The 12,800-nt window shown below is 29.2% G+C and overlaps 1 protein-coding gene across 2 annotated transcripts in view; it reads right to left on the bottom strand.

The window, feature by feature from the left end:
- The window catches only part of LOC107446968 (glutamate receptor ionotropic, NMDA 2B), a 117,822-nt gene that overhangs the window by 93,715 nt on the left and 11,307 nt on the right, over positions 1-12,800 (bottom strand). Inside the window, exon 1 of one of the 2 annotated variants that reach the window (XM_071182232.1) lies at positions 9,352-9,489. The exons of the other annotated variant lie outside the window; for it this stretch is intronic. The gene's annotated coding sequence lies outside the window, so the exon portion shown is untranslated. Of the gene's footprint in view, positions 1-9,351; positions 9,490-12,800 lie in introns of those variants that run through there. 2 annotated transcript variants of the gene reach the window in all.

Below are 12,800 nucleotides of genomic sequence, written 5' to 3'. Positions count from 1 at the left end.
CGAAATTGCGATGACATATCTTCGGATTATCCTTAGGGATTTTTCACAGACCATCGCCTTTAGCAAATTGTGCTACTCTACACTGTAAAAAATATCGGATTAAATTACGAAGTAAAGTTCCGACACTTAGGGTGCATCATCCATATAATCCAATTTACTGAAAAATATTATACCATAATGTTTACAATAATATGTATTGATTAGGGTGAATAAATGATTTTACGGTAATTATTATTCTAAAAATTACTTTATTTCACACTTTTTACATTTTCCGGTAAACAGAACCGACAACGTAAAATTGCGGTGATGGGATTGTGGTAAAAGTAAGTGTGTAATTTTTTTTCACTGTTAATTTATTTTCGGAACTTTTTTTTGGTGTGCGTAGAGCGATGTAAATAAATTACTACCATCTCTACCAAGAAATTCTAATTTTTTAATAAAATCATTTTTTTCTAAAAAAAGAATTTTTTTATAAAATTTAAACTAAGAATTAATTCAAATTTTGCTTAATGCAGAACAATTCACAGTTACATTTTTGTAAAGGTTAAAGTTTGAAAAATAAATTACTTTTCCACGCATTTACATTTAGCTCTTCAAAAATTCAGAGATTTAAAAAATATTTTTCTCTATCAGGTTTCTAGAAACAGCAGAAGAAAACAATATTGATTATTTCATCCCTGGATAAAAAAGGCAAGATTTATTTTTATTTAAAAAAAACAAGTAAAAAAAAACATTTTGAAATTTGTTTTTGAATTCTTAAATTATTCTCGAGTTAGTGCATTACAAAAATGATCGTAACAGCTTGCTTTGAATTTTTAAACGAACAATTCCAAAAATATGCATTTCTCTTTTTACATCTTAGCTAATGTTCTATCTTAAATGCATTTTTTAATGATTCGAATCAATTTTGAAAGGCAGATATTGTTTTATTCATCATACTTTGAATTATTGCGAAAGCATTTGTTGAAAGAACATTTTGTGCTCTTACAGTATTTTAGCTACTTTGAATTATTTCAGTGCGACTAATTTAATAGAGACATTAAATTTTTAAACATTATAAATTTATGTTAGACAATTTGTAATTTTATGTCATTTTGGTCTAGAATTAGAGGTATTAGAGATATTGTTGCGTTGTAAAGTTTCCGAAATTATGTTTTTTAAATTAAAACAAAAAATAATTGGAAAAGCTTTGTGAAACCCTGCTTATAACTGTTTGTTACATTGAGAAAAAAAAAGTATGTTCAAAATTACCAAAATTTGTTAAAATTTACCGTGTTTCTGGCTCTATGGGATTATCAAAAAGCCCGGTAAATGTTTTCAAAGTGTTTTAGTAATGAATTTGGTAAAAATTAACAAAAAATATATTTTTAATGGGTAATAAAATGTGTATGTGGAAAAAATTTGTAAATGGGATGTAAATGTGTATGTGGAAAAAATTTAATAATTTCATCATGATACCTTAGATCATGGTATAATAACCATATATTCGGCTGAATTTGCTTTTCGCTTTCATATTTTTTTCAAAATGTGTGGTATTAAGAACTTTAATTTTAGAAACCAGCAGTTCTTGTAAACTGTTGCCACATAAAAGGAAAATTAACAAATAAATGGTTTAAATACAGTATCAAAACATACGGTATTTAAACCAAGAATTATGGCCTTTTTTTAGCATAAATATACCCACCATACCGGTTTACCAGAATTCCTTTTCTCCGTGTTCGCTTTCTATTGATAATAAAAATTTAAATCATGTGTTACACCAATTTTAATGTTTACTTTGTGAGTTTTAAAAATATTTAACTAGCTTAGGAACATTTAACAAATATTTTATTAATTAACATTATTTATCTTAAATGGAAACTGCAATTGCTATAGATTCGAACAAATGTAGAATAATTTAACAGTTAAATGCTCTGTCAAAGGAAATCACTTAATCTCAATTCTCAATATATTAAGATAGGTTCCATTGACATAGTGAGGGAAACCGAGTATATCTTCATGATTATCAAAATCAATGTGTATTCCGTGAGTTGTTACTGTTTCTACTTGTAACAATTGAACTAATATGTGTTATTTAAACATATGTTGTGAATGAGTTACATATTTATACACATATGTATCGGTTTTTATTAGAGAATATTATTTATCACTTTCAAATGCGTTAAAATCCATTAGCTGTTGAGCTTTGTGGGGAAATTTGCATGGAGTTTTCTCAGTCAAATGGTGTTTTTTTCATTAAAAGTGGGAAAAACTTTATTTGTTGGTTTATAAAAAGCAACCAGATTCTTCCATGGAGAAATAAATTCTGTTAAAACTGATTCGTATGGCGATGGCATTTTTGGTTAAAAATAACAAATATAATTCTGATAGTAAAAACCGAAATATATGGTTATTGAATAATTCATTTGGAGATTTTTTCGTATATATAAATAAATAAAGTCCAGTATATAAATATATGAAATATATTTATATGGTATTAAATAATATTAAAAACTGTTTACCTTACATGCAAAAATTAATCATCCAATATTAAAATAAAGATTAAATAGTGATAAGTGATTATACAAAAATATTTCTCTTGTGGAATCAACTTAAGATAAATAAATTTTATGATTCAGTATGCTTTTTTTATGCTTAAATATTTCCAAACATACGAGAACATTCGTAAAATGCGAAATTAACATAAGCTCTTTTGACTAAAACCATTCAGGCCACATTTTGCTGATTCAGATTACTATATTCATATATTGAGTGTTAAAAATTCCGCTTGTACAAGTTAATCAGCGATAACGTTTAGGGCTCTTAATCCGTTAAAACTACAACCTAGTTAATGGCAGTTTAAGCATGAAATAAAGATGAATAAATGGTAATTTCTAGTAAACGTTGGTCTCCAATATTTTTTTACCTGAGTTTTATACTCTTTTAGCGTATTTTAATTAAAAAATTTTCAAAATTTTGGCAAAAAAAAAACTTTTGAAAGGGAATAGTTAATAAAATAAATAGGAAACGCCTGCTTTTTATTGTGTAACATAATAAGGGATCTTATAGTGCTAAGGATCTTCCATCACTGTACCGCCGTGAGCCTCTAACATTGCTGTACAGACAAATGATGCATTGTTTCTTATGTATTTATTCCCGATTAATTGAGTGAGACGTATCACGAATCATTCAAAAAGTTAAAAAAAGTTTTTTTGTATAAAAAGTATTATATTTGAACTGCATTTATTGTGAAGAAAATTCTTATAACTTCAAAACTATTAATATTTTATGCTCGAATCTTAATGCAACTCAGTACGAAAAATTTTATTAGAAAATACACCTCAAGTGCTCAGATAACTCCTAGACATCCAAGTTAACAGTTTAATAAACTATATAAAACTAAGTTCTTTTCATCCTTGTAACTTTTAAACTATTCATTCTATTCACTCGTGTATTGTATTTAGTTAGCGTAAAAAATACATAGCACTGTCTCACTTGTTTAGATAGCATTATCAGTTGAGCAAATAGGTAAGAGTACAAATGTGTGTTTTTTGTACATGAAGTCGTTATAACTTCTAAACTATCGATCTGATCTTATTGGAATTAGTCTCATTCATACCAGTGTGAAACATACATGGGAAACAATGCCTCACATTCCTGTCTATAAGCATTCAATTCTCCCCTTCAAATCACAATGTAATTTTTTCTCTCAAAAAAGTACAAAGGATAGTAGGGATTTTTTCAAGCATTATTTTATTTTATATTTTATTACTGTTGTTGAACAGCTGACCCAATTTTTGGGTTTACGACTACTGATGTTCAACTCCGTAGCCTTGTACTTTTGAGCCCTATCCAAAAGACAAGGGAACTTCTGGATCAAGTATTAAGAGAAATTTTCCTTCGTGGAGGATTTTTTGATGGAATTAACCAACACTTCCTTGAAAGAACAGGCCTCAGCACGGGTTACCATAAATATCCCTTATTAGTACAAACGTAATGACATATATTGTATTTTCAACCACTGCGCAGCTTAGTACCACAAACGTAATGACATCTTTCTTATTTTTAGTCTACTGCGCAGTTAACTTCGTCACATCGGACTACTAAATTGATCCCTGCTGAGGCCTTTCTACTTCTAGGAGGTGTGGAATCAACCCGCATTTGCGTTACATGGAGAGGACACCACGAGAACCTCCACGGTTAGACTAACGGCGAAAGGATTCTATACCCATTATCCGTCTACCACTGAGGCTATTTCACGTCAGTACTGTGGTTGGTGCAAGCCGGATGCGGATTCGTATCGAACAGCCATAGGTGGGATTCGAACCCGGTTCACATCATTTGTAATGACACAACAAAGCTTTTCAGGAAAATTGTCTAGAGTTATAATTTTTCCGTAGACACACCTTTTTTTGCTATAATTACTATCCTGTAGTTTTCTGCAATGAAACAAGTTACCAAAAAAAAAATTATATTTTAAATAACAAAATACTGAACCAATAATTTTTAATCCAGCTAAAATAATGAAAATGCTACCAAGATTTTCGAATTAACACAGTAAATCCAATTACATGCTTGACAAACATTCGATAGTTTTTATGAGCATTAATAATATTACAGATTTAGAAGAAATGGTTTGTCGGAGAATTGAAAACTTTCTTGACTTTTAATCAGACCTGAATAAAGAATACCAAATCTAATAGAATGTGTTTATTCGAAAGGTTTTGAGTTTCTGTAGAATCTGAAACAAGACGAAATATGTTGATAGAAAATTAAAACGTTTTTCCTTAACCAAATCCAATTTATCAAGAACAATATTAAATTGGATCTTACAATAATTGACTAACCTTTAGAGGCATTAAATAATTACTTTATTCTGATGGGCCTTGATGAATTAAATTAATTGCAAATATAAAAAGAAAAGCGAATATAAAATTTACTTACTGAAAGTTCAATACACTATTTTCTATTAAGAAGAATAATTAAAATATTTCATTATTTTGTTTATCTTAGAAGAAAAAACACCTAAAAATACCACTATTTTTGTTTGCATTTTATCATTATTTTCTTTATTTCTTTGATTTAATAAACACAATTTTTTTTTCAGCAATATAAAGCAAATTAATTTAAGAATACTTCTTTTATTGGAACTTTCTTTCTCTAAACGTGCAAACATTTGTATCAGAGCATTATACTAAAAAGTATAAAAATCGTAATCCATCAATTCATTAAAAGTATACAGCGACAACATTGAGTTCTAAGTCTCTCTTAAAGCAAAAGTTCTAAAAAATTTTTTCTCATTATTTTATTTTTGAAGCAAACAGAGATAATATTTTTTAATTGAATTTATAAAACCGTTTAATTCCTTTAGAAATTAATGGTATCTGAAATGATAGTTATTTTTTGAAATAGAGTTTCTAGTAACTGTAATATAGTAGGTATTAGAGGTACCATTCATATAAAAAGTCATAAAAAATATAGTATGCAAATAGAGTATCACAAATTAATATTTTAATAAATAAAAAAAAGAAAACCCAAGAAATCTAATGCTTTTCGTTCGTAAACGTCATAAGCTCGAAACGTTCGTCATACGTTTGAAAAATATGTATTTATAGTTTAATATAGTAACATAGTTTAAATATAGTAACGTACGATTTTATTTGTCGAGTAACCTGTGCTATCTTTGGGAATAACTTTAAATGTGATTTATATTTACCTCGCAGTAAAAATGTTTGAGCTTGCTCGCAACTACTGTTTTAATTTTAAGATACACTGTTGGAAATTTCTCGGAGAAAACGGTTAAATAACAATTTATTTGTTATTTCACCATATTCAAACTTAACAGTCAAATAACCTTAAAATGGATGGTAATAAAACTGTTGACTGCGAGAAAAACCATTTATTAACTGTTGGTTGAGCAATCAGAATTTTATCACACCAACCATGCCCACCAAATGAAGTTGTTTAGTTCCTTAAAGCTGCGTTAATGCAATGACTGAGAGGGCTAAACTGTCAGTCTTATTAACGACTGAACTGGGGTACGAGTCCTAGCATTTACACTACAATATTTCATCCATTCCTTTCAACACATGGTCCCGCAGTGGACTGATCATTAAGAAGCGATTCCCAGCAGATCACCGAAGTCAAGCATCACTTACTGCGGTCAGTGTGCGGGTGGGTGACCACTTGGATCAGTCTGCGTAGGGACCGAAGATGTGTGGTATTGGTCCTCGTTAAACTGTGCTACTGTAAAGTGCTCGACTTCACGTGCAGGTCGTCGGGCTACCGAAGCGGAGGTGCCATCCCCTCTGCAGAGGATCAAAATTGTGATAGCATGTCTTCGAATCATCCTCAGGGATGTTTTCCAGACCGTTGCTAATAGCCCATTGTGCAGATCTATTGCGACGTAAATGAACTACAACAACAACAACAACCTTTCAACACATGAAAAGTTTCCATTGTCCAGTACTTCCTAATTTATGACTTGAACTCTCCAATGCCAATTACCTAACGAAAAGCCTAGCTTGTTTATTCGGTAAAATTTCGTTTTCTCTTGTTTAAACCATACCAGTTTTTAAATGGTTAAAAACCATATAGTTTAGTATTCATGGTTTTATAACCACTGTAGTTGCAAATAGTTTTAAAACCATAAGGGGATTTTCTTTACATTAAACTTTACGGTTAATTGGAGGGACCAACTGCTGTTGATTAATTTACCATAATTTCAGAATAGAAATTCTAACAGTGTATTTATTTTATCGTATCGGGATTTTATGCCCGCTCTTTCGTAAAAGAGCGAATCCTAGATTTCGGTTAAAAAGATCAAGATCATTTGTTAATTTAGTAAAGAAAGGTAATAAAACTCTGGAAGAGAAGGTTTTTAGACCTATAAATGATAATAAAATACGAGGAATAAATCAGAAAAATAAAAAGCTAAGGAGATTTAAGTGGTTGGGTCATATTCAAGGATTGCTAACACTGAGAAAAGGGTCTTCGATTCAAAGCCTAGTGGCTCAGAGTCACGTGGTAGACAAAGGAGAAGTTTGCAGAAGAATGTGACAGAGAGCATGAAAAGGATAAAAATTCAGAATTGAATTCCGAAGTCTAAGGTCGTGGCAAAAGATGGATTGAGTTTCGTCTAGGTCACTGAGTTATAGGTTACTGATTAAATAATACTGTAAACTTTGTCTAAGGAGGCGATGGTGTAAAAAGAAATTTCGTCGTGGAAACTTTTAAAAAATTCTGGCTAAACTTACAGTAAGTACACTGTAAAAAATTCCGGATCAAATCACGGTATTATTCACTCAGATGACAGTAATTTTTACCCTTAAATCGATTTTTACTGGAACGCGTTGAGGAATAAAAAGTCTGATATAACGTAATTTTTACAGTAATATTTACTGTAAAATTATTGAATCACTAAGTAAATAAATATTACTGTAAAAGTTACGGCATAATATATCATGGTAAAGTAGATTTTACGGATGATGCACCAAAAGTGCCGCAATTTGATCCTTTATTTTTTACAGTATATAAAAACTTAATTTGCGTAATCTGGAATTTACATAACTTGGAAACAGAACCTGAAGAAGACTATAAACTTTGTGAAAATGTTTCTTACGAAAGAAAGTATTTCTGATCTGTACAATGTTTTTTTTTTATTTATTCATTATTTTTTAAAAGTATGTTTTTATATTTATTTGAAACTTTAATGCAAAAATGGTAGCTGTTCTACTATTTAGAATTTAAATAATTCAATAATTTAAATGCAATAAGAAAAGATAAGATATTTGTGACTTAGAAGATATTAGAAAGTCGCAAATGTTATAAAAATATGTGGGGAGAGGAGTTGTAGACAATGTCAACAGTCATCTATAAAAAGGTACCCCATCATAGAATCGAGTTAACACGTCTTATATACTAGTGAATTGGAATTATATTTTTATAGTGGTAGATACGCTACAGTACTTCCCCACCAGAATTATATCTGTGATAGAATTCGATGAACGGATACCACTAGTTGATTATATTCCTCTTTTGTCAGAGGCCGGGAAAGCTGTATTAAGATCACCGTAGTTTTTGAGTGCTGATCATGAGAGCTGTATTAAGTTCATGGTCGTGGCAGCTTCTATGTTGCCTTTAGCAGTCGAGTGAATACGTTGTACGTGGTCGAGACTGAGTAGCAATAGCGTAAGGATGTGGACGATGACGCAGTCACAAGTAGCAAGTCAACTATTCAATGTGCCATTTATCGAATTCTATCAGAGGTACCCCACCATAAAATCGAATTAACATGTCTTATATACTAGTGAATTCGAATTATATTTCTGTAGTGGTAGATACGCTACAAATATATTAAGAAGTTGAAAAAAAATGTTAAACATTCTTAAATATGTTTTTTATTTTATTTTAATAGGAGATGTAAGAGCCATTACAGGTATTTGCAACGGTGCAACAGAAAATTGTGTTGAAAAACTAAAAATTAAAATAAAATAAAATAAAATAAACATCAACTAAAAACTTCTCTCAAATTAAAGTATCACGTAATTATTGCTAACCCATGTATGTTTATATCACAAAACATGTATTTCAACTAGCATACAATGAAATTAAAATTTTAGAAATAAAATGTTTAATTATTAATTATGATGTCTGATTCTTCATTTTTTTAATACATACATGTGCATAATAGTTTTTTAAATGAAACTTTTTTCGATACAGATCGCTTTTAGTTTAAATCTAGTTGACTCTATTAAATAATGGTAGCGTTTGTTCCGGATTCATTCTTTTTCAACCCAGTCACATCGCTCATCTTGATGTCCTGGAATCTTGTTTCATTCTTATGACTACTTGTTGACTTGTTAACGATATTAGTTCCCTTGTACTCTTCATGGCACGTGGAAGTGCATTTTACCCTGATTTACTCCTCTCAGCCACAAAGGTGTTGTTGTTCTGTTCTATTTTCATCCTTACTTTTATTCTCTCTTGTTTACTGAGTTTCTTCTAGTTCTGTTTTAACCATTATTTTTAAATATTAATTGGCAATTTTATGTTTACTTCATATCACTTTTGCTTCTTCTCATTCACACTTGGCAAATCTTGAAAATGGGTGCCTATTTTTGAGGACTTGAAACATATTCGACTGTTATTTCGAATCCGTATATTTTTGAAGCGAATTAAGCTTATTTTGCAAAATAATATTTGACTCTATTTTTTATCAAATTTCATTTAATGTTATAATTTAAGAAATAAAATTTTTTATTTAAGAAAAAAACTATTAATTCCTTATTAATAATACTCATGTGTCTTTAAAAAGCCTAACATAAATTATTAACAAGACTCTTTATTAAATCTTTCTAGACTTTATGTTACCTTATTCAAGATTTCTTATATATGCAGGAACGGAAGTTGTAAATTCAACATGGAGATAAACTTTTTTCTTGACTAAATTAAAGTTTACAGCTTAAGATTTCTTTGAATAAAATTAGGAATTACTGCAGCGTCCTTATTTATGTCTTTTATTTTACTCCAGAGAGTTTCAAATATAAACAGGAGAGATAATAATTCTCCGTTTTCCTTTTTCAGCTCATTAGCATAATATTTTCCTGCTCTTAAGGAAGTGTCTATTTGATCTTGTCATAATTATTCTTTGGGTGAAAAGTTTCATTAATATTTTATCTAAAACAGAGCTGTCTGATATGTGGTGAAAATTTTTCCTTTTCAATTTGTGAGTAAATGTTTGGACATGGAAACAATCGAAGCATGAGCTTAATTCTCCAGTGCATTGGATATCTTTTTATTATAGCATAAGAAAATTAGAAAAAAAAAACACTGGAAATAGATACAGGAAAAAATCTTTAAAAAATTCCTATCACATATAAGCCTTTTAGGTGTATTATTAAAGCCTGTCAAGTGGAAAATTAAAATAACTAATGAATCATAGATAAAGAATTTGTATTTTCAGACCCATATTTTGAAATTAGAAATTAGTGCTCTAATGTTTTATCTATGTTTTATTTTGTTTTTTCTTTTTATTTTCTGTTTTTGCATGTTATTTTTACTTATTGTGCTCTATTTTATTTGTTGAAATTTTTGTAAAATTTTTTTGAGTGCTCCTCATACTATTGTATTAATATATTTTGCTTTGGCTATATTGATGCAATATCAGAAAGCACTCTTTTTTGCGGATATAATCGTGTGGGCTGATGAAAAGATTATATCTTTTATTCTTCGGATTTTTAAAAAAAGTTTCATCCTTTTTTTCCCCCAGTTGTTTGTTATTTTTAATTATTTTTTTCCTCCCCCCCCTTTTCTTTTTCTTTATATGTCTGTAGTTTTTCTTTGTTTTATCATCCTATATATATATATATATATATATATATATATATATATATATATATATATATATATATATATATATATATATATATATATATGTAATATAATTTTAAATGCATAATGCAACACTGAAATTTGAGGAGAAAAAGAAATGCTTATAATTTCAAGTCAAGTTGCGAATGTTTTAATCAGAAGAATATTTGAAGAAAATATAAATCAAAATAAATTAATTATCTGACATGAATCTGATAAAAACATCATAACAGGAATAATGCAAACAGCAGCAATAACAGGAGATCATCGTGAATAATCCAAGCAGCAACTATACACAGCACCAAAGAAAAATATCCACAAAAGAAAGAGCGCTAAAATGGAAATTGAAATGAAAGCACTGACAGACATGGTAACAACATCTGGGGGGCATTACCATGCCGTCAGTGTGAGAGCAGTGTCTGCGGTTGGTGATTAAATATCACAAACCTCGGCTGCCCCAAGAAAGTGATAAGCGGAAATACAAAACAAGTAAGATGAAGTTAACATTTCGAGGCCCCGAAAAATCGAAGTAGAACTACTTATATTTGATAGAAGGGAAACTCGACTTTTTGGATGAGAGTCAAGGGTCACAGGTTCGAGTATCAAATTAGCTTATATGGCAGATTGGAGATCAAATTTCTACGAAAGAAATATTTAAAGTTACTGAGGAGATAAAATATTTTTGATAAAAATTGAACCAAACTAATCCACTGGAAATTCGGACAAGTACTCAATTATTCTCCAAATTGATAAAACCAGACCTCCAATGCTAAGGTGATCCTACCTTAGCATGTAGCTAAACATAACTTCACCTCTGAAGACAATACTTAACTAAATCAGGCACCTGTCTATAAATCCGATCGAGATATCATTATATAAGAGATGTTTACAACGAAATTTACAATAACTGAAAATAACCGTATCATTATTTCAAATACACTCAATGCGATTAATTTGAAGTAAAATTACGTTTCTGCTGATACTTATAGAAAAACTAGAATTCTAGTAAATTAGTTTATTGACAGGGAATGAAAAGTAATTTCTTTTGTCAAAAACATCTATTGGAGCGTTAGACAAGCTTGAAATAAATAAATCAAGAAAATCTGATGATAATAAAGACTGCTTAATTTTTGCATAATTAATTATTCTGGATAAATTGTGTACGCAGTATCAAAAAAATCTATAAAACTAAATAAAGTTACCAGTTAATATGAAGCCTTTCCTAATGGAAATGATTGCATTCTTTTTAAAGTAGAGTAAAAATAATATCTGAAAAATTGGTGCCTTCTGGTATGCCAACTACCTGCAAAAATACATAATCTTCACCATTAAAAAATTATTAAAAATAAAAAGCTTAATAATTTTTCCAAGCATATACTTTTTTTTTCCTTCTTAAAACCTTAACTATTGCGAAATCAAAAATGTTTTAACCCAAATAATTATTTTTTTCTCTTAAGATTATCTTTCCAAAAATATTGTAACACTATTTTTTTAATAGTTTAGTAACTAAACGTTTAGAGAGTGTACAGCAAAAAATTCAGGAGCAATTTCACTAATAACAATTTTTAGAAAAAATAAGCAGGCCGTTATAAGAACAGCATACTTAAATAAAATATTTAATGTATATAAAGCTTATTTTTATAATGAATTCAGAGATTATTAATATATAGCAAAGAGGCATTAACTATTTTAACTATGTTTTTATTTAAAGAGTCATAATTCATTTTGGAAAGGACCTTCTTGGTTTAAATTGGAAACTTTGAAAAAATATTAAAAAAACCACTAAGTTGGATAAATTAAATTTCTTTCTTTAAGCAGTTCGCAATCTATTCAACTGAGAGGAACATAAATATTAATAATGGTTGACACTTTCCACATTCTTCAATAAGAATTGCGTGAATTACGTTGGTATTGTGTTGATGATTTATTCATATCGTATAACGATGAATTATTTCACCTCAAAGCATAAGGGCAAAGTATTATGATTATTTCGTTCACAATAAATTAGTATGCGACGAGATTTAGAATTTCAAGATTTGGTTCTCTAAATTTAAAGCAATACATTATATTTAATACTAATACTAAAATTGAAATGCAAATTTAATTTATTTTTAACATGTACTTCTGTATATATTTTTAACATGTATTCTGTATATATGTTGCCGGCAAAGTATGAAATCCGGCATTGTATAGAATGCCTAAAATTAGCCGGCAAAGTATGAAATGATTTATATTTCACACATTTCCTAGGCATTCTATAGAATGCCAAATGAGAAGCCCGCAAAGTATAAAATGCATCTCCGATTCGTCAAAATGTTATTCAAAAATGACAAATTCAAAACGTCATCTGATTTGATATTAATTTATTCGTGGATATAATTACATTTATTCGATATTTTAATACTTACTGACGATAGATTACATTTATTCGATATTTTAATACTTACTGA

The sequence above is a fragment of the Parasteatoda tepidariorum genome, chromosome 4 (genome assembly GCF_982258835.1).
Source record: "Parasteatoda tepidariorum strain Cologne lab strain chromosome 4, Ptep-v5.0, whole genome shotgun sequence".
NCBI lineage: Eukaryota > Metazoa > Arthropoda > Arachnida > Araneae > Theridiidae > Parasteatoda > Parasteatoda tepidariorum.
The sequence above is the reverse complement of the archived record's forward strand: the minus strand, read 5'-3'. Positions and strand labels throughout refer to the sequence as shown.